The following is a 23,628-nucleotide window of genomic DNA, read 5'->3' on the forward strand; positions in this document are numbered from 1 at the left end:
GGATTCATTCTGGATGAGGACTCAGAGGCTTCCAGTCTGAGGAAACAGGACCAGCTGAGGAACTGGTGAGGTGAGATAGCTGTAGCTTGTTCTGTCTCTCTGACCTTCCAGTATTCACTTCAATAACTGGCCTCAGGTTTGATTTTATCAATAAGTACTTTGAAGATTCATGCTACACTCTGCCATGATGATAATGGACTAAGCCTCTGAAACTGTAAGTAAGCCCCTAATTAAGTTCTCTTAGAAGAGTTGCCTTGGTCATGATGTCTCTTCACAGCAACAGGATAGTAACTAGATCACTCTCATATCTTGGCGTTGCCTCCTAGAACCTTTCTGCACTCTCTTTCTTGATCCACAATGAATCTTGTGAGGAGATAGTGAGATATAGGAATCCCATTTGTTGCTGAGCGCTCTTTAGACACCTAGTCTCAATACTTCGACCAGTTATGAGTTACGGCATTAACTACCATCCATCCATTGTACAAAGAAACCTTTCTAAGGAGGCCTAACAAGCTGTACTGATCAATGAGTAGAGAGATACATATTTAGAAGGCAATTTAATACTGTGTCCATTTAGCAAAATAATAGTAGGTAGGTTCACCCCCGGAACCTATGGCTTCCTGAGCCATGTATTCTTTCTTTTTTTCCCCCCTTTGTTTGTTTGTTTTGTTTTGTTTTGTTTTGTTTTGTTTTGTTTTGTTTTTTTTGAGACAGGGTTTCTCTGCGTAGCTTTGCGCCTTTCCTGGAGCTCACTTGGTAGCCCAGGCTGGCCTTGAACTCACAGAGATCCACCTGCCTCTGCCTCCGGAGTGCTGGGATTAAAGGAGTGCGCCGCCGCCGCCGCCGCCGCCGCCGCCGCCACCGCCCACCACCACCACCACCACCACCACCACCCGGCTCTGAGCCATGTATTCTTGGTCAGGTTTATAGTACCGGATATGTGTTTCCTGCTTCAGAGCTTGCCTTACATCCGATCAGGAAGTGGTTGATTACCCCCATACCATTCCTGCCACTGCTGTACCAATGGGCCTGTCTTGCGTGCTGATCATTACTGAAGCTCACAGAGTTCACAACTGAGTAAGACTGTTATTCCAGTTTGCTTTCTATTGCTGTGATAAACACCATGACCAAAAGCAACCTGGGAAAGAGAGGGTTTATTTAGCTTACATACCCTTATCACAGTCCATCATTAAGGGAAGTCAGGGCAGGAACTGAAGGCAAGACATGGAGTAGCGCTGTTTACTTGCCATCCATGGCTTACTCAGCTTGCTTTCTTAATAACCCAGGCCCACCTACCCAGGGGTGGCACCTCCCACAGTGGCTTGGGCCCTCTCATATCAATATTAATCAAGAAAATGCCAACAGGCTAATCTTATGGAGGAGGGCATTTTCAAAATCAATGTTCCATCTTTACAGATGATCCTTGATTGCATCAGATTGACAGGAAACTAACTGGTTATACTGTTGATGACTTTCCCCCCCATCCTCTGCCTACAAAATATCTCCTGGTACTATGGAAGTTAGCCAGCATGCAAAAAACATCCTCACCTGCACCTACTTGATTTCTCCATGGCATGTGATTGAAGAGCATGGTGTTCTCAGCAACAGGGTTTTATTATTGAGTTCTTGTGGGCACCCCAGGTCAATGGCAATAGCCTGTGTTATTTAGGGGGCATTCTATTCAATGTGAAAAGATTAGAAACCTCCCATAATCAAATGGACATGTTGTGACCTAAGAGAAGCAAGAAATGCTGGTGGCACAAACTTTATATGGAAACACATAGAAATCTGGCAGCAGAGGCAAGATTGTAACAATCAGAGCAAAACCAATTATATAGAAATACCTGTACCCCCTCTCTTTGAATATAAAACTATTGAAGCAATGAACCTCAAGAAATTGAAATTTCCCCCAGGAATCTCATGCTAGGGAAGGGAAAGGCTGAAATCTGGGTGCCAGACAGTGGAGAAACTTGTCTCCCAAGAAAAGACTCCATATATTTCTGAAACTTTTCAGACTACCTTTCAGGAGAGACTGGACTTGGGACAATATTTATCCAATGAGGAGGAGGGAATACAGCTTGACTAAGACTACTTGTTCGTACAAACTTTATGCCATCTATTTAAATCAAAACCTCCTGAAACTATCCCAAAGACAGACTTGGGCATCACTACAGCTCTTTGTTCCTCTTTTCAATGTGGCCAGATTAAAGACTCTTTCTTTGCTTTTTCCTTTTAGCTGTCTCTTTAATTAGTGTGACGAGGACAATGACAGAGCAAAGGCTTTGGCCATAGAAACTCCAGTAACAAGATGTAGTGATATGATTTAAAAGTTGCCTACACATTTCACATATGCTCTCATACAGATTTGGAGGGCATCCTATTAAAATACTGAAGCAAAACGTAATTACCTTACTTTGAAATTGGAGTCCCAGAATCACATAAAGCTAGATGTAGTAACATACCTTTGTTAGCATGCCTCTTATGGGAGGCAGAGACAGGGGAATCCTTTGGGGTCTCTCAGGACAACTAGCACAAATAGTGGCATCCAAAGAGACCCTGTCTCAAGATAGAGGTCAATGACAGTCACAAGAGGTTGTCCTCTAATCCTGACCTTCACATGCATGCATGGCATGCACTCACTCATGTACACACACACACACACACACACACACACACACACACACACACACACACACACACATATGCACACATACACCATACACACAAAGATTAACAAATCATAGTAAATAAAATAAAATATATAAGGAACACAAGTAGATGAATTCACTGATGTCACTTGCTTGATATATTTAAGCATTGTATTATTTTCCTGACTTTAATGCACAATATATTTCAAACACATACAATGAAATTTCCTATATCAATACAGAGGTATTTTGCTAAGTATTTTATCAATCCTCTACATATTTTTTTTTGTACTTTCGTAATGTGCTTTGGATTTAAGTGTTGTTTTTCCTCAGGCACAGCAGCTGCACCTGAAGCTCGTGCTGTTTCTGCCAGCAGTTGTGGCTCAGCAGTCATTGGCCCGTTTCTCAGGCAGCAGCAGCCCAGCGGGACTTTTATGTCCTGCTGGATCTGCTTCCTGCCACTGCCACCAAATGTAGTTTTTAAATAAATCTCTATCGTTCTATTTATCAAGAAGACACAGGCGTCCGAGGCTGGGGTGAAAACTTGCTAGCTCAGAGAGGTTGAGGAGCAACTTCCCTCTTCACCAGTGTCTCAGGAAGATGCTCTCCCAGACCAAAAAAAAGACCACCACACTCAAAGTCCCGCCCTACTACTTCCTGTGCATCTCTCTGTCCATCTTCCAGACTCCCTCTGACTCTCTATGATTACTTTTTGTCAACTAGTTGCTGGCCCCGCCTCCTGACCCCAGGTTGGTTTATTTAATTAACGCAAACACAAACTTGGGGTTCACACTGTGATCAAATATACTGCAACATTTAAGCCCAAGCTGAAAATAATTAGCTGTAATAATATAGTAAAAGAAATATAATTTCCCTGATAAAGTAGAAAACTAATGAGTAAAGTGTCTATGAGAATTACCATTTATACTGAATACGAGGAGGTTTTGCAAAGAAAGAAAAGCTTGTTTGAGTTTCCTTTGGGGGAGGTTCTCTATCATTTTTGAATTATCTCTTGTAATTTCAAGATGAAATTACATCTTGAAGCTGAAATAAAAATAAAAAATTCAAGCTGATAAAATTGAAGTAGCATTCCACAGGGAGTGAGAATTGAAACAACTGTGTTCTACACAATGCCGTGGAAAGCAGGGCATTTGTTTCTGTCTTATTTTAAATGTTTTATACTGTGAACATTTCCTACATTTACACAATGTATGTTGGTCATAGCCATCCACCACTGCTTCCCTCCAACTCCCCCAGCATTTCCTGCCCTGTCTCCCACCCAACTTTGTCTGCTGTAATTCAACACTGGAGAGGCAGAGTCAGGAGAATCAGAAGTTCAAAGTCATTAATAACTCAATAAGTTCAAGACCAGCCTCAGCTATGTAAGACAATAGCAATAATAATAATAATAATAATAATAATAATAATAATAGAACAAGGTGTTTTTATGCTGACAATTGAATGTGGTAATAGACATCTATCTCTGGCCCTGGCCTCATCACTGGGTCTATTTTTTTTTTTATATTAAACTATCAGTAAAGTTGCACCAAAAAAAGTAGAACGAAGTGTTAATGAAAATAAAGTTAGGGCCGGGCGTTGGTGGCGCACGCCTTTAATCCAGCATCGGAGCAGAGCAGGTGATCTCTGTGAGTTGAGCAGCTGGCTACCAAGTGACTCAGAAAGCGCAAAGCTACACAGAGAAACCCTGTCTCAAAAAATCAAAAAAAAAAAAAGAAAATAAAGTTAAGCTGGTGTGGTGGTGTAAATCTGTAATCCTAGCTCTTGGGAAATAGAGGCAGGAAAATTAGACACTCAAAGGTAGCATGGACTGCATAAGGAATTTCAGACTAGCCTAAGCTGCATGATTTCAAAAATCACAAAGAAAGTAAAAGAGGAAGAAAAAAATAAGGAATGAAGGAGGTAGGGAGGGAAGGAGGGAAGGAAGAAAGGAAGGAAGACATTAGAATTGTTTACATTGGAAGGAAGATTGAGAAACAGTATTGATTAATTTGAGCCTCTCCTTTCCAGTGGACAAGAGTTCTAACACTTCTAACTTCAACTCTGCTGCTGCTTCTCATACACTTTGATGGCTCCTTCCCTCTTTGCTAATTTTTTCTCTGGTCTTTTTCTGAATTGGTCCCTGTATATTCCAAGAATAAATGTCCAAGCGCTGAAGCCCATTGATGTCATCTGATAGGTGAACCCCATTATCTTCCTAGTTCCATACAGATATCTATTACGTTCCTGTAAAGTTATTTAAAAAAAAAAGGAGAAATACAGAGTTCAGAAACTATAGTTCAGTACCCAAAGAGATTGAGATCCAGTCCCTGAGCACATAGTGTTTGAATGATAATTATATAGACATGTGAAACAGACACTTAGATTTTTTGCTAAAAAGCACTTTATCTGAAAAGCAAAAAAGTTGGACCCATAGGATAATTAAAAGAGAATGGGGGATTGGCATCTTTGCCTTGGTTCTGTCTGTCTGTCCCCTTTCCTCTGGACAAAGGGTCAGAGATAAGAATCCCCAAATTGCAGTTACCTTGGGTTCTTGGGAGAACAAACCCTTGCAGGTCAGTATCAGCCCCCATAAGGATGATTACACAGACGGCTCCCCAGAGCATTAGTGACAAATGGTTTCTGAAGGGTTGAGAGAATGACTGCAATGTGACTTCTAGATGCCATCTCTCAGAACCAGAACTGAGACAGTGTTGGGTGGAAACATGCCTTGACCAGGACTGCTTCCTTATGTTATACCCCTTGCCCTCTGTGTAAACCCAATGCTCTTTTACTACCCTAACGATGGACTTGTGGTCACCAGTCCTCTCTTAATGGAGACACAAGGAGTGAATCTCCTTCCTCTGCTTTTCACCATTATTTGGTTCTTCACTTGGTGGTTGGGACACATGGCTGAACCAAGTATGATGGGGCTTGCTAGAGTCCAAGATTTTGTCTTAAAAACTCTAGTTACTCATGGGGGGGCTGGGTGGTTTGCAGAAGTACATTTTTATGACCTAACTGGGAAAAAGATAGGCAAACTAGGAAATATTTAGAAATTTGAACCAATAGGACTTTGTGATAAGATGGTTGGAAGAGCAGTGGAGGGGTGTAGCTCAATGCATGTGCAAGGCCCTGGGTTCAATCTCCAAAACACACACACACACACACACACACACACACACACACACACACACACACACTACATGGAAGAGGTTAAAGTGAGGGGGAAATGTAAAATAACTCTATTCTAACTTTAGTACATAGATGCATGGTGGCTTCTCAATGTAAATAAATCTTCAAGGTCCATAGCAGAGGTCTGACCTATAGTTGTAAACTTGGGCACAAAATCTATTGTTCCAAATAGATTCCACCCAAGTCCATAGGCGTGAACTTACCTGAGAACGTTCTGCAGAAATTACCTGCAGAAAGAAGGGAGTTTAGAAATAGGAATGCAAGGCTCTCGGTGTAGTAATTACTCTGAGAAGCCCAGATAATATGACCAAACGAGCAGCAGAAAGTTTGAAAGAGAAACACTATCATGCTATGGAAGTCAATGAAGGAATGTGCTGTCAATAGGTGAAGGGTTTAGTAGGGAGCAAATACAATGAATGAGAAGCAAGCCCGTCCAGTTCAGTAGGATTGGTAATTCACATGGCCAAGTTTAGCATGGCAATTAAAAGCAAAATCTAGGGTGTAATTTTTTTGGTTTTTTCTCTTTGTTTGCTCTTTACTCTTTGGGTGCCCACGACCCAGCTCCCAAGTAATCACATGGAGACTTACTATTACTTATGAATGCCCAGCCTTAGCTTGACTTATTTCTAGCCAGCTTTTTTAAACTTCAACTATCCCATCTACCTTTCGCCTCTGGGATTTTACCCTTTTCTATTTCTGTATATCTTTTTTCCCTTCTTATTCCATGTCTGGCTGTGTGGCTGTGTGGAAGGTCTCTAGCATCCTCCTCTCCTCCCTTTTTCACTCCTCTCTTTCTATTCTTCTCCTTCTATTTATTCTCTCTGCCTTCCAGCTTCGCCTGCCTTTCTCCTGCCTCACTATTGGCTGTTTATTAGACCGTCAAGTGTTTTCGATAGGCATTTAACTTCACAGGTTAAACAAATGCAACATAAAAGAATGCACCACATCTTTGCATCATTAAACAAATTAAACACTAGGGTTTCGGCACAATGGTGATGCATGCCTGTAACTCAGCACTGGGGTGGGGTGGTTGAAGCCAGTGTGGCCACACAGAAAGAGTCTGTTTCAAATAAATAAAACCCCAAAATGAAAATCCAGATTGCATTGGGTTAACATGAGACAAATGATAGGAAAGCCAGTCTGGATGTAGAGAATTCAGAGGAGAGGCGTCTGGAAGCACCCCGAAGTGACTAAATAGGGAAGGGTTCTCTGTCCTTTTAAAGACCGTCAGCAGGAGAAAGTCTAAATGCTAACTGCGTGGAACTATTAACGTCTACAAAAGCAAAGGGAGTGACAATATCTTAAGATGCCACTGGAGACAGGATTTTCTGGACTTGGGGAAACCTTCAGCACCCTTCAGGTAAAATGCAAGAGCCTGAGCCGTAGTGCGTTGGCCCGGGCGAGCTATTGGGCTCCATTCCTACCACTCAGGAGAGCATGAGTTTGCCCTCTATTGATTTCCTATTGCGGCCGTGACAAATGATCCAAACTTAGTAACTTAAAACAGCCCAGTTGTATTAGTGTATAGTTCTGGAGGTCAGAAGTTCAAAACAACTGTGTCTGGCCTACAGTCAAGGCTCCAGCAGGCGAGGGGCCTGTGTGTCCCTACTAGCAGTCCTGAGCAACATGATTCTTGATACTTTCTAGTTTCTATAGGACAATGACACGTCTTGGCTCTGGGTACCTTGCTTATCTTCAGAGCCAGCAGCGTAGTGTATCAGATATTTTCTCAGCACTGTGACCAAATGCCCGGCAAGGCACCACTTAGCAAAAGCGGCTTTGTTTGTCTCAGTTGCATGATGGGGGTGGGGGTCGGGGGGGTGGGGGGGGGTGGGTATGGCCGCTGGGGTTCCAGCTGGGGCCACAGGAGCCTATACCAAAGCTTGTTATATTTTCACAAATCGTGGGGGAAGGACAAAGGAGGAGGAAAGGGAGGGGAGAGAGGAGGGAGGCCAGGAAAGAGGAGAGGAAAGGAGGGAAGAAGGGAGGGGAGGGGAGGGAGGGGAGAGAGAAGAGGAGGGGAGGGCAGGAAAGAGGAGAGGAAGGAGGGAGAGGGAAGGGGAGGAAAGAAGGGAGGGGAGGACAGGAAGAGGAGAGGAAAGGAGGGGAGAGGGAAGGGGGAGGGAAAAGAAGGGGAGGGGAGGACAGGAAAGAGGAGAGGAAAGGAGGGGGGAGGGAAGGGGAGGGGAGGGGAAGGGAAATCCCTCTAGTGATTACATTAAGTCTACCATGGTAAAACGCAGGACAACCTTTCCATCTCAACATCCCCAGTTATTTTTGCAAAGGGGCTTTGCCACATAAAGACACATACTTTCTGGTATGGGAGTATCCTTCAGGAGTTATTCTCGACATCTCTGTGGACATCTCTGAGAGGGTCATTATTCTGCAAACCCCATATCTGTATTTCCAAAGTACTCTGCAATGCTGAGAATTATGGATGAAGCCTTCATATCTGCCTCTGCTCAATGTTTCATATAAATAAAAGTCTCAGTAACAAATTTCAGCAATGTCACCCCGCAGTGATGGAGTACTCACAACCTGGAGAATTTGCTCTGAGAGTTATGTGACGATGTTATTTGGCTGGAACAAGTCACAGTGGATTTAGTGTTCAGGACAAAGAAAAAAAAGAAAAAAAAAGAAAAAGAAAAACAAACCTGAACCACCCATATAAATTCTCTGTAACCCTCCAGCTGCTATAGTAGTTACTGCAGTTTATCATGTCTTATGCCTAATTTAAAAACAAAACAGAACTCCTGCCAAAATGGGTTGATTCTAGACCATACACCTCACCTAGGGAGCTGGTAAAGTCCATGGTAATACTTTCATCTCAGGGCTAATCCAAAGACAGAGAGGAATACATGAGTGTTAATAGGTGAGGAAGAGAAGAAAATGGTGCACATCCTTCAAACCTGTGCACAAAATACGACTGTATCACACAAGGGATGTAAGTAGTATTGAGTCAACTAAGTAAAAATTACTTTTCCCTTTTACTATGTAAATAAACAAAATCTTTTTTTCTTTTTCTTTTACTTTTTTTGTTTTGTTTTGTTTTTCGAGACAGGGTTTCTGTGTAGTTTTGGTGCTTGTCCTGGATCTCGCCCTATAGATCAGGCTGGCCTCAAACTCAGAGATCCACCTGGCTCTGCCTCCTGAGTGCTGGGATTAAAGCCATGCGCCACCACCGCCCAGCTAAATAAACAAAATCTTAAACAAAAATGATGTCCTTTATCCTATCATTCTCAGAAGGAAAAAAGAAAAGGAAAAAGCCTACTAACTTCTTTTGTTATTATCAAAGAATAACTATGTGAGTGCTATCATTACCAGAATATTATTTTTCAATACTACAAGACACTAGAAACCATAAAATAGAACTCATGTACCATTGGCTGCTCTGGGTGGGTGGGTGGGGGTGCTCAGGGAATAACACAGACCCTAAAAGATAGAAACTCAGCTTAATGGACTTTGAGTCCCTGCTGATTCCTTTTCCCATAAGGACAGAAATAGACCTCCACTCATTGTCTTCTTTCTTCTGTCCCTTCAGATAATCCCCTGGGTCTCTCCCTGCCTTAAATTTCCAGACCCTCCCACCATGGTTCATTTTCACCTTTGGCTTCTGGCAAGCAATGTTGATCATTATATTTTAGTCTTTATTTTCTTTGAAAGACCAGCTACTCAGACTTTCTTAAAGGTGTTGTTGGACTTGCTCATTGGAAAAAGTAAGGCATTTCTAAAAACCCCCCTTCTTTTGCATAGATTGACTCTTTCCTGGAGTAGCTCATAATGCTAACGGTGTTTACATCTTCTCAACTGTGTTCAAGAACCCTTTCTGTAAATATCCAGAAATGACTTGAGGGCCCAAAGTTCCAGAAAGAGCAAGTTCACCCATGTGCTCTTACCTTTCCCCAGCAAAATACCTGTGCTATGGGCAAGCTAACAGAAGATGGGCACTGTAGTTTGAAGCTGAAATGTCCCCCACAGGCTGGTGTTCTGAGCACTTCAGCCCTAGTGAGTAGATATCTGGGTGAGCTATGGAGCCTTTAGCAAATGGAGCCCGGCTGGCAAAAGTAGTTCACCAGAGTTGTGCCTTTGAAGGTGTGCCTGCCCTGCTCTAAGTCCTGGCCTCTCTAAAGGCTGCGCCTGCCCCAGTCCTAGTCCAGAGCTCCCTGGTTTTGGTCTGTCACCATGGGAAGGGCGACTGCCACATACTTGTATTGCTCCAGAACTGATCCACTGTGCCCTGCCTTCCCTAGTGTGATGAACTAAAACTCTTTGAAACTGTGAGCTAGAACCACCTCCTCTCTTTCATCGGTTGTTTCTGTCAGGCAGTTTGATCACAATGATATAAAAGTAACTCACAGAATGAAATATGTATTGACCACCGCTGACCAGGCGATGTCTAGCTACTTGAACTTTTTCCTCAGCTTCCTTCCAACTTATGAAGATTTTAAACACACTCTCTCCCATTGAATTTTTTGGTAATTTTAATCTATGTGTTCAACTGTGTGGGGGAACCAGCCCCCACTTCTATGACCAGGAAACTCTTGAGCAGGGAGAAGTGAGGAATACTTAGAAAGAAAGATATACCTAGACAATGAGAGGAAAGACAGAAACACAGGATAGCCTTGGGAGGGCCTGGGTCCAAACCCACCAGCCCAGAACTTCATTCAAAAGGGCTTTTTATAACAATGCCAAGGGGAGGGGCAAAAGACCTCCCCCTGCTAGATACAGCTAAGCATAGACCCTTCCAAACACCTGGTACCCAGGCCCGTGGCCCAGTCATCCTCTTTACCCAGTCCTGCTGGGTAAAGCTACTAGGAAACCTCGGTGGGCTCCAACACAACTGACAAGAGGCATATTAACTAGAAAACAAAAGTGAACATGGAGACACATGGGAAGCACATGATTCTAGAGAGGGCTAGACAGGTGCAGAGCTAAGCAAAGGCTTTCGAAGAGATGGGAGTTGGAGCAGGCTCTCAAATGCTGAGAGGGCATGTTTCCAGAGAAGGAGGAACATATCGTTAGAAGAACTATCCCAATGAAATCTACCTCTGCTGATCTCTGACTGGACCCAGTGTCAGATCTCCCCTGTCTTAGTTAGGGTTTCTATTGCTATGGAGAGACACTGTGACCACAGCAACTCTTATAAAGGAGAACATTTAAGGGAGGCTGGCTTACAGTGAGGAGGTTCAGTCCATTATCATCATGGTGGGAAGCATGGCAGCATGAAGGCAGGCATGGTGCTGGAGAAGAAGCTGCATCTTGATCCACAGGCAGTAGAAAGAGACTGCCACACTAGGCCTAGCTTGAGCATATGAGACCTCAAAGCCCACACCCACAGTGACACACTTCTTCCAACAAGGCCACACCTACTTCAACAAGCCCATACCTACTAATAGTGCCACTCTCTAGGCATTCAAACATATGAGATTCTGGGGGCCATTCCTATTCAAACCACACACACCTCCCAATCTTGTCTTCCTCAGAAAGGATCCTTTCTAAGCAAAAAGGTGAATACCAGATGGGAAAGCTTATTTTACATGCACTGGTTTTTTACATCCTCAATGTAAATTTCCTTTCAGGTATTAATTTCATTTACAAAATGAAGAGCTGTGTCTGTTAGTAGTTTCTCTGAATAGACATCATGAAGTGTGTCTAAGATTGACATTTCAGGGTGCCATAGTTAAGTGTCTGCAGCAACCTGTGTTAGTTCTGCAGAGACAGCTGTGATACCCAACTACCACCCTCCCCAAGTTGACACCAAGGTATCATTCTGTCTTTCTGTGACAATGCCCTTAAGTCTTTGGGGGCATATTATCTGACTCCAGCAAGCTTTAGGGATAACTCACTCATAGAATCCAGAAGGTCTTACGTTTCCACCTCAGATATGATCCTCCCTTCCTCTGCCTTCGGAGTCTCTCTTTTCCATCCATTCCTGGTGGAAAGAGACTCCTCGCAGAGAACAGAGATAGATGAACCCTTCAAACATGAAAACAGAAACAGAAGCAAAACAAAGCCAACACTTTTGACTCTCTCTGGGATGCCCTGGAGATGATTTAGCCAAGTATAAACTGTTGAGATGTTTCTGGGATGTAATCTAATTAAAAGAGGGCTGAGGCCATGAGGACCATGAATACGTTTAGTCAACCGGTAGTGTTTACCAGCAGAGTCCTGTCCAATAGCCAGGGAAAGGCACCAAGAATAAAACAGATGTGATCTCCCTTCTCTGGCTTTGGGAACTGCAGTTTTATTAAGAAGAGGCTTGTCTGGATGCTTACTGGCCAGCTTTTAAGGACTTAGTCAAAAGGTCAACCTACCATGCTTCACGTAGGTCAGCAGAAAGCTGGCTGATCCAAGTCAGCTGTGGGGCTTTTTGAAAACACAGATTCCCTGGCACTCTGATCCATCCACCCAAGCAGAATTTCAAAGATGAAATCCTGGTTTGATGAGATCCTGGGTGTCAAGTTTGGGAATCATTTTTATATCTTCCAGATCTCAAGGAAGACTAGCAGGTGAGATCCCCTAGCTGTTACATGCCTATTTTTAAAGAGAATAAACTCAGATGTGTTACATTCAGTGTTACAGGATCATGACAGTATATTTTTATTGCTGTAGAATTAATGTACTGGCCCAGCACTCAAGAGGCAGAGGCAGGTGGATCTCTGAGTTCGAGGTCATTCTGGTCTACATAGAGAGTTCCAGGACAGCCATGGCTACATAGAAAGACCCTGTCTCAAAAAATAAAAACAAAAAGAATTAATATGACTTCCCAGTGAGAAATCACTCCACCGCTTAGAGATTAACAAAGGAAAAACTCTTGAATAATATCACCTGACTTTTTCTAGCTAATGCACAAAAGAGAACCAGCCCTGAACAGAAATCCCCACTAACATATTCAGTGTCACGGCTCCAAGTTACACTTGAGCAATTAAACCCATTTCACTGAGACAGAAATACCAAGATGGTTGCTGAGAGAAATTAGATTTACAACATAAAAATATTGTCGTAGCTAACCATAGACAGATGGGGCTGCTTTGACCAGCAGCTGTTAATCAGGGTCATCCTGCCTGCAGGGCAGAATTACATCTTTCCTAATTTAATGACAGACCAGGACTTAATGGTGGCCCTGTCCCAGTGCTGCCCTGTGTGGTGGGGGTGGGGGATGGGCCTAAGGGCAAGCTGTGACCAAAGCTGTCTCCTTTTGTTATGGGAATAGGGCTTCATTGGTGGCCATCTTAGTGGACAAATCTAACAGAAACATGTTCTCAGCAAACTAATCTTGTTTATGTTAGATGTCTCATTTTTTTTTATAGCTTCTACCAAGTCTAGTTGTGTTACGTATCCTTGACTGCTCCCTCTGCTGAATTCTCCTTTATGGAATTTCCTTTTTGAAACAAGTTTAGTAGATCCTTTATAACATCAAATGACTACTCCAAGTTTCTCCTACATCATCAGTACTATTTTAATGCAGCAGTTAAAAGATTTGCTGGAAGAGGGGGAAATGTGCCCAGGAAGGAACCTAAATGCCATCTTTTACATTTTATTTTAACTTTATATTTTGAAGTTAAAATACAGTTGCATTGTTCTCCCCCTTCCTTTTCTTCCCTCCAAAACCTCCCATGCCACCCTTGTTTTCTCTCAAATTCATGACTGCTTTTTCTTTAACTGTTAAGGTGTGTGTGTGTGTGCGTGTGTGTGTGTGTGTGTGTGTGTGTGTGTGTGTGTATCTAGGAATATATATATATATATATATATATATATATATATATACCCTAATCTGCCATACAATGTTACTTGCATGTATATTCCCCATCCCTATTCCAATATCCCTTAGTTTCCTGAGGTTCTTTGTTTAGTGCTGGGACCCCATAGCCTTTCTCCCTTTCATGTTAGCGTGTCTATTGGTGATTTCCTTATGCAGGCCACATTTGGGCAGCCATGTTGTTGAGATTTCATGAGTGTGGTTTCCCTGACAGTCTACGAGACATAATCTCACAGCATATTTCCCGTTTCTCTGAGTCTTACAGTCTTTCTGCCCCCTCTTCCATGTGTTTCCTGAGCCGTAGGTGCGGGACTTGTGGTATAAGTCTATCAGTGGGAGCTGGTAGATTACTTCTTCTCTGAATTTTGATTTTCTGTGGTTTGCTGAAACAGTCTTCATCTGTTTCAAAAAGAATTTTCTTTGATGAGGGATAAGAATTATACTTTTCTGTTGGGTATAAGAATACACATTTGGGATGCTGTTAGGAATTATGCTGGCTTCATAAACTGGAGGTTGTAGGTTCTCCACCAAGATCCACAACCTCATTGACTCTGAGTAGTCGACTAGGTTTCCAGTACCAGGCATGATTTCCCTCTTATTGAGCAGGTCTTAATTCCTACTAGAGAGCTGTTGGTTCCTATCAAGATAGTGTGTGCCACGATTGCACACTAAGGGTTGTTGTGCCATGATGGCCATTGTTGAAGTCCATAGGCATCATATAACCAAGTAGGGCTGTTAGTTGCTTTCCTCCATTGGAGCTTGCTTGGTACTTTCTGATGCCATGAATGTCCCCAGGGAGGAGGCTTTCTGGTCAGATCCAGCTCAAGTCCTTCAAATTTTGTGTCTGAAGTATGTTTTCCTCAGCAATGAGGAGGAATTATCTTCAACCTCTGGGAGACAACCAATGGAATAGCAATAGCCTATAATATGTTGGAGTCTTGGGATAGCCCTGACCAACAACTCAAAGAGGACTTCTTATGCCTGGCATTGACGGTTTTGCTAGATCATCTGTGGCTCTTGGGGGAAGCATTGTCAGCACAGGCAGAAAATTTTCATTCAAACTACATATGTATATGTATGCACATAGATTCATATATATATATATATATATATATATATATATATATATATATATTAGGTAAATAAATAATAAAAATATTCCTTGTGACTTTTCAGACATGCTTGCATTATTTAACCCTCCTCCCTCTCTTTCTGTATTGACCTTCCTCCATAATAAAAGCCATCTCTGCCCCATCTTTCCCATCCCCTCCTTCAAACCACTCATAGTCAGCTAGTCCCTTTCTGATATCACTTAATGATACACCCACTGAAATCTCCAGGCTAGTCCTTTCCTATGGTGATTTTGTATTACATGTGCACTTTCTACCTGGTAATGAGGACCTACCACATTCCAAGTATAGGAGACACAGCAGGGAAGAAGACAGTAGAGAAAGTCTGTCCATCTGGAACTTCCACTCTAGGGAGCAAGAGAGACTACAGCATGGCCAAAGTGGTCAGGTGCTGTGTGTCATTTACATCAAAGCAGTAAACAGAGGTTTGAAGTGCTCAGTAGTGGGAGTTGAAATTATAAGAAAGATGTCCAGGGAAGGCCTTACCGAATGAAGGAAACTTTGTAGAATAAAGACTTGAAGGAATTAAGGTGGAGAATAATGTGCATATCCGGGGTATAATAGTCCAGACAGAGGTAATAGCAAATGCAAAGGCCCTGTGGTAGGAATATGCCTTATCTCTTAGGAGTAGCAATAAGAATCGTGGGGATGTGGGAGATTAAGTGTTGGATTTACACTAGAGAGGAGACTGTGAAGAATAGAGATGTGTTAGGGAGGGAAAGTGGACCCAGATCACATGGGGTCTCTCTAAGCATTTGAGTTATTTAGTTTTCTTGAGATGCAAAATCATTGAAGAATATTGGATTGGGTAAGAGTACCAAGGCCTCTTGGCATAGCTCATGTGTGTGTTTGAATGGAAGCTGTCTATGTTGACAACAGACCTGATAGCAGAAACAGCAAAGATAGATGGGAAGCTAGTGGACTGCTGCAACTTTACACACTGTGAGTTAGCATTTACATAAGTGATAAGCATGGTGGGTAGTAACTCCACGCCTTAGAGTCCATGAGAAGAAGATGGGTGTCTTCAGTTCCCTTGGTTCCTTTAGCTGCTGGTATCTTACAGAGAGTGCATACCATATTTGCAGCTAGCAGACAAGAGTGCTTTCCAGCCTCCAGGATCCCTAACTACTATGGAGGTCCTGAAAGTGTCCATCTCCACTCCACCTCTTGCTCTGGTTCTGGAGAGCTCTACAGTCCTCCAGTGACATTTGCAATGCTGCGGTCAGGATGTTTGTACCCTTCCAAAGTTCTTCTGCTGAAAGCTAAATCCCAATCTGCCCTTGGAATCTGAACGTGGCCCCTACACTGTTGTCCTGATGTCCTACCCACCCTGGGAGGTCAGCTAGAAGGTGCTGTTTCTGAGGAAAGAACCATCCCCAGACACTGAACTAACAGGCTTGGAGTCTTAATCCTAGGGTTCTCATGCTTGGGACCTATGCCAAGTGAGTTTCTCTTGTATTCAAATTACCCAGCCTACAGTCTTGTTGTGGATGCCCAGGTCACATGGGCATCACATCCACCTGGGACTCTATTGAACACTGAAACAATGACCTCCAACTCAGTCTCTGGCCCCTGGATTTCCTGCCTTCTATCTCTGCAGTACTCTCAGACTCTCTCCTAATACTTCAGGAGGTGAAAGAGCCACATCCTTGGGGGTACAGAGTCTCAGTGTGTCCTTGTCTTCCAAGGCACTTAGGAAAACAGACAGACACTCTTAAGCTCTCTATTCTCTTTAGTCTGAAATTTTGTCTAATGTTTTTATTCTAAAATGCAATCCTATTGTGTAGATGATTATCACTATGATATATCAAAAACTGATAAATATTTCACTCTATTTTAATTTTTTAAGTGACCAACCCTATTTAATAATCACGTCTGTTTGCACAGTATTTCTAATTTTTGCCAAGTCAGTTAACAAGTGCCAACACTAGGAGTGTTCTGAGTGTGCACAGCTTGGTAGAAGGAAATTGAACAGCCTCTGAAGTCATATGTCTGGCACCATCGAGACTAGTCTTTGTGAGCAAAGGAAAACACGGAAGCCGTAGGATGGAGTGAACTTCCAGACAATAGCTATCTGTGTGTTTGCCGGTAAAATTCAAGAATACGGAGGGGGGGGGCATTTCTTTCAGAGAATTTCCATTCACACACAAATGATTATTAAGAAAGATAGAAAACTAGGAAGGTTTTTGTTTCTTCGTTTTTTTATTTAAGTGGGCGAGGCATATGCCTGTGGGTGTGCCAATCGGGAAGCCCGAGAATGACAAGGGGGTGAGCCTGGACTCCCCGGCGGTTGTGGACAAGCATCTGCAGCTTTCAAAACCAGTCTGAAGTGACTCAGAGTGATGGGCATTTGTTCAGAGGAGGATGCTGGCACAGGCTTGGAGGCTGAACAGTAATCCTGGGTGGCTCTAGGATGAGGTATTTAATCACCTCAATGCTAAGAGTCTTTCTTATTGAGTAAATACTTGGCAGGCTCAGCATCCGCTTGAAAAACAAAGAGAAAAATAAACTGCCATGGTGAGGACCTATTGGGGGTGTTTGTTCATGCTAATCCTGACTCTCCTTCAGGGCTTCATGGGGCTGCCTATCCCCTGCCCCATAGCATGGCTGCAGGAGCCAACATCACATCATATCCATGCTCTGTGTGCAGGGGCCCAATCATGAATTGCTAGGGAAAAAAATGAATGGGCTAAATATGGCTGTAGTAGATACTCATGTCCCAGATGAAAACAAAGTGCCACATGGTTGGAGGTATTTGATTCACAAACCAGACAGTGGTACTCAGCTCAGTAAGTACTTAGAGGTGACAGCAGTAAAGGAACTTAGAGGGTGCACTCCTCTTCAGCAGAGGATGTTAAAAAGCAACAACAAAGTCCTTCCCACCATTCACTGGGCCTCCGTTCAACAGGGTAAGAATTCCTGTACTCACAAGCTCATGTTCCCATGTTCTAGGTCTTCCAATCTAATATAATGCTGCACAGCACTGGGCTTGCCCTGCCCCCATCCCAGTCTGTCCAGGACAGCTTTGCATCTGTCCATCGTCTCTATAAATTCGTAGCTGCAGTGACAACATGATACAGACTTTATCCGTTGGTTACAGTTCCGTGGCTAACATATGAAAAGCCTGAGGGACTCCGGATTAGAGGATCACTGTTTGTGGAGGTTTTCAGAATTCCTATAGTGGCTACAAAATAAAAGAAAGAAAGAAAGAAAGAAAGAAAGAAAGAAAGAAAGAAAGAAAGAAAGAAAGAAAGAAAGAAAGAAAGAAGAAAGAAAGAAAGAAAGAAAGAAAGATCAGATTACCCTCTCCAACTCTCAGGCTCTAAGACATTCCTTTAAATGTTGTTTCCCCCTGCTATAATCTACTTAGTTATTATCGGTTACTTTTGTATAATTCTTATGGGTCACACTGCTAAGAGCGTGGTGACTGTGAGGTTATGAATGAAAAGGTGGAAATGCCAAAGGCACAGGCCACAGTTCTGCCAGCCTCTGGTCCTTCCAGGCCGACGGAGAAAAGTGAGCAGCTCAGGCCAGATGCAAGAACGTTCCTGTACTTCCCACTCTTAACCTTGCTGAACATGCCCGACTTCCACCACCCATGGCTTGCCTACTTTCGTTGTTGAGACAGAATGCCTGGCGAGAATAACTTCAGGAAGAGAGGATTTGTATTGACTTGGGATTTCAGAGCACTATTTAAGCCATGCACGTGGGCATGCACATGGGCAGAACATTGCGGCAGCAGGAGCCTCCGGAGGAAGTGGCCATACACTTCATAGCAAGCAGTCAAGAAGTGGGGAGCAAAAAAGAAGAGACTGGGGACCAGATACAGCCTTGTACAGCATGCCCTCAAAGACCTACTTCCTCCAAATATGTCCTATGTCCTAATGCTTCCAGAAACTTCCAGAAAAGAAGCACCAACCACTGGGGGTCAAGCGTGCAACTCGGGGAACCTGTGGGAGACAGCTCACACTCAGGTGGTACACTGCCTCATCTTTTCTCTGCTGCAATCTTAAGCTCTCAGCTTTATTCCTCTTTCATGTCTTTCTGGCCCTCCGGGGCTCAGAATTGAGCTTGTGGCCTTGGGCATGCAGGCAAGCATTGTCTCATCACTGAGCTACAGTCTCAGCCCATTCACCTCTATGTTAAGTATAGGCAGAAACAGAGAAAATAATGAAAGCCGTTGTCTGATGACAGAAAACCTCTGCAAGTGTGACAGGTTCCTACTCCAGCTGTGGCTAGTCAGGTCTGTGCCTCGCTCGCAGGGAGATGTGCCCTTGCCTGTGGCTGTCTCTGTCTTGGTATGGAATGAAACTCTCGGTATGGAAAGAAATCTTAGCTACCCGGTCAGATGGCAGACCCTCCATGTCCAAGCAGTCATGGCTTTGGAGGTGGGGTTATCTATCTGTTGGTGGAAGTCTGGGGGAAATGGCAAGAGTTTGAGATTTGGGACATGTAAGCTGTTGGGCGGGACTTTGGAGGACCTTGAGAGATTACAATGAGAGATTACTGTTCAGGGAAAGGAAAGTCATGATTAATAGTTGGGTTCAAAAAAACAACCTAGGTTGGCCTGAGTCAATTTTCAAGACATCCTAACTATATATTCCCTCGCTTTGATGAAGAGTTTTAAAAGTTTTTTTTTTTTTTTTTTTTTTTTTTTTTTTTTTTACATTTTGGACAAGTAGGCATGGCTTAACTGGTAGGGTGGCTCAATGGGTAGAGTAGAGTGCTCCCCAGAACCCATGGAGAGCAAACATCTGTAATCCCAGCACTTGTTCCATGAGATGGTAGGCAAAGACACAAGAGCCTCAGCACGCTCATAAGACAACTAGTGTGGGCTACACTGCAGAGCGGCACACCACGAGACCCTGTCTCAAACACAAGAGCTGAGGGTGTCCCCCGACCTTCCCATGTGCCCCACGGCACATGCAAATCCCCCCACCCCGAGAAGTAGGACAGACATTTTTGTGTTATGTGGCTAAAGAAACTGCTTAACAATGAACTGACTTGTATAAGAAATTTCCCTTTTGGCATACGTAGCCATTAACTTGTCTCCTTATCAGCATCTTCGTTTCATTCAGAGAAACCACGCAGAGCAGATCTTAAAGTGTTTTGTCAGCTCCCCTTTTCTCGTCTTTCTAGTCCTTGTCTACTCCTTTTCTAAGTGTCAACTTCCTGGGCCGCAGATTGAATTATGCCTTTCCCCAAACTCTATGTTGAAGGCCTGCCTTTCAGCATGACGATGATATGAAGTGAGCATGATGGAGATTGGGCTTGGATGAGGTTATGAGAATAGGGTCCTTGTGATAGGTATTATTGCCCTTGACAACAGACACTGGTAGCTGGAGAGATGGATCAGCAGTTGAGAGAATGGATGGCTCTTCCAGAAGACCAGGGTTCAATTCCCACCACCTACATGGCAGCTCACAATGATTTGCAACTGCAGTCCCAGGGGACGTGACACCCTCTTCTTGTGACACCCTCTTCTTGTGACACCCTCTTCTGGCCTCTGCAGGGACTGTATGCACATGGCACACAGACACACATGCAGGTAAAACACCAATATTATACATAAAATTTAAAAATAAAAATGTTTTTTTGGGTATGATTGCACATACCTGTAATCCCAGAATTTTGGAGGCGGAGGTGGGAGGATCACGTGTTTTAGTTCAGCCTGAGCTACATAAGACCCTGTGTCAAAGACGAAGGAGAAGAGATTCTATTGAACTTACAGTCTCTCACCTCACCATAGAGACTTAGAAGGAGGCCACCTACAATCCAAGAAGGTTTTACTAGAGCCCAACCATTATGATCTAGACTATCCCACCTCTGGAACTATAAGAAACAATGCCCATTGCCTGAGACACCCAGTGTGTGACACTTCGTTAAAGCATCTGAGGCCCATTGTGCCTCTCTGTCTCTCTCTCTCTTCCACCTTCTCTCTGCTGTCCTCTTTCAGAGCAAGAATACAGATGTGCTATCTAACGTCACCTAGGGAAGGCCTCCCATTGCAGTAGTTTGCCCCTTTATCGTTAGAAGCGGGTGACCAAGGTATTCATCTACAATGCTGCATACTCCGGTTCTCTTCAGACTGTCTAAACCTTTCACTATCTCTACTTTCACTTATCTTAGAAAGAAAGAAAGGGGTGGGGGAGAAGGAGGAAGGAAAAGAATGAGAGAGACCCATGTGCCTTCTGGCGTGGTACTGCACTCTGTTTTTTCATTTCACACGTCAGTTTAAAGACAAGGTGGGGAGAGAAATTTGATAGAGGGGTCAAAGTGAAAAGTGGTAGCAGCCAAACACATCCAAGGGAAGAGCTCCGGAGACACCTTCTCCACCCAGGCTGCCAAGCTTGGCTGCTCCACCCTGCTGGTAGCCTGTACCCACTCACCTCACCTTGCTGTGGTTTTCTTTTCCTTTTCTTTCTTTCTTCCTTTCTTCCTTCCTTCCTTCCTTTCTTTCTTTCTTTCTTTCTTTCTTTCTTTCTTTCTTTCTTTCTTCTTTCTTTCTCTCTTCTTTCTTTTTCTTTTTTTTTTTTAAGACAGGGTTTCTCCATGTAGTTTTGGTGCCTGTCCTGGATCTCGCTCTGTAGCCCAGGCTGGCCTCGAACTCACAGAGATCCGCCTGGCTCTGCCTCCCGGATGCTGGGATTAAAGGCGTGTGCCACTGCCGCCCTGCTGCAGATTTTCATCTCATTCTTTCCACTCCTGTTGAAACTTACTTCAGCCCATAAGAACCCATTGAAAACCTGCATTTTCAGGCCTCCACACCCAGAGGACACAGAAAAATGATCCATCGAGAGTGACCAATCCTCCCTCCCAAATAACGCCTGTGAAAACTGAGTAGATAAATACAGTCTACAAGTTAGGCCGCCACCTGGATCTCACCTGCAGGAGATGCCCGCCCAGCACTACTCAACAGCAATATAAGAGGTTCACAAACTCAAGCCATGTGATTCAAACTTCCTAGTAGCTACACTTTCAAAGCTAGAACACATGAATGCAATAAATGTCAATAGCATGTTTTTTTTCTGATGCAAAATAGCCAAAATATTGCTACTTCAATAATAATCAACAAAAATTAATGAGACAGTTCACATTGTTCCAAGCTAAGTGTTCCAAAATCAATGCCTATGTCACCATGATAGCATATCTCAACTCAGAATAGCCGCGTCAGTTGCTTATTGGTCATGTGTAGTTACTGTAGCTACCAGCACAGCTCTGGCCAGATATAAAAGGTAGGTGGGGTCTGCCACATCAGTAGCTAGGAAAAGCCCCTGCTGGATGGGCAGCTTCTACAGGGCTGGAGGGCATATGCCTTTCACAGAGACAATGAACCAAATAATTCTTTAAACTGCAATACTTTTTTAACTATTCTTTAAAAAAAAATACGTTATTTTAATTTTTTGTCTCTCTGTGTGTGTGTGTGTGTCTGTCTGTCTGTGTAAATCTATCTTGTGTGTGTTCCAGGGCCCGTGGTGGCCGGAAGAGGGTATCAGATCCCCCAGGAACTGGAGTTGCAGGAGGTTTTTAGCCTCCAGGAAGGGATGCTGATGAGCAGTGTGTGCTCTGGACCACTGAGTGTCTCCCCATCTCCTTTTGTTGCTCTTTAACACAAGGGAGGTGAACAAGTCATCGCACCCTTCAATACTGACATTAGGATTTCAAATAACGAGAACTAAAGTTTCCCAGACAGTCTTAAAGATTTAATAATTTGCCAATAATAATTTCTAAGATTAGAGAATGGCTTGGCATCTCCTTGTCACTTTTGTGACCCACAAGGATGCTACACATCGTGCCTTAGGTGCTCAAGCTTCCTCCAGAGACCCTTCAGGGGAAGTGCTAATGGCCACTATGTTTTACTCACTAATGAATGCCGGTGATTCCATACTCAAACACAGATACACACACATACACACATACACACATGCACACACACACACACACACACACACACACACACACACACACGGAGAGAGAGAGACAGAGACAGAGAATAGCAGTATGGGTTTACAGCAGTAGTAGGTGTGTGTGTGTGTGTGTGTGTGTGTGTGTGTGTGTGTGTGTGTGTGTGTTAAGAGTCTCAGTCTATATCCCCAACTGGTCTAGAACTCATGGCAATGTTTATCTCTCTGACTGCTAGAAATAATAGCATGAGCCATCACGCAGGCGTGTATAGAAAGCCTGTCTATCCATAGCTGGCAATCGTGTATCAGATGCGGTCCTTGGGCTTTTCTTCACTGGGGTTGGAGAAAACAATGGGCTTTCAGTTATATCAGATCAACCACTGAAGCCACGTACTGGGATGCTATTGGCTCCGTTACCCCTAAACCGATGTCCAAGCCTGTGACATCTCTTACTGTTTATATCTATGTCTGGCTTTTCCATAGCGCAGAGAAATTTGATGATGAAATTTTCAAGCAAAGAGTGGTAAATAAGATGGTACTGTGGGGTCCAGCTCCTATCTTTCCCACCCTTTCTAGGGTCCTTATGAGGGGGAGAGGGGGCTAAGAAAGTATTAGATAGAGAGACCTAGTTGATGAGAAGGAAGACAGAACACAGGATAGCTTCAGGAGGGCCTGGATCACTACCCAACAGCCTTTTCCATTCATTCAAAAGGGCTTTTTATAACAATGCCAAGGGGCAGAGCAAAAGACCTCCTCCTTGCTAGATCAAAACACACCATAAGTGTAGACCTTTCTAAACACCTGGCAACCATGCCCATGGTCAAATCATCCCCTTATGCAGGCCTGCTGGGTAAAGCAAGCTCAGATTCTCTGACCCCGAGAAAGTTCTCACTAGATAGCCTCTGTGGGCTACCACATGGTACTTCTGAGGTCTAATAAGATGGCGTTTACTTTACAGGCGCCACATTTTTTTATGGGTAGTGAGATTCATTTTC

The 23,628-nt window shown here is 43.5% G+C and overlaps 1 protein-coding gene across 1 annotated transcript in view; it reads left to right on the forward strand.

Annotated features, from left to right (window-relative positions):
- Ccdc192 (coiled-coil domain containing 192) overlaps nucleotides 1-23,628 on the forward strand; it is a 206,713-nt gene that overhangs the window by 181,992 nt on the left and 1,093 nt on the right. The window lies entirely within an intron of this gene.

The sequence above is a fragment of the Peromyscus leucopus genome, chromosome 19, assembly GCF_004664715.2.
Source record: "Peromyscus leucopus breed LL Stock chromosome 19, UCI_PerLeu_2.1, whole genome shotgun sequence".
Taxonomy (NCBI): domain Eukaryota; kingdom Metazoa; phylum Chordata; class Mammalia; order Rodentia; family Cricetidae; genus Peromyscus; species Peromyscus leucopus.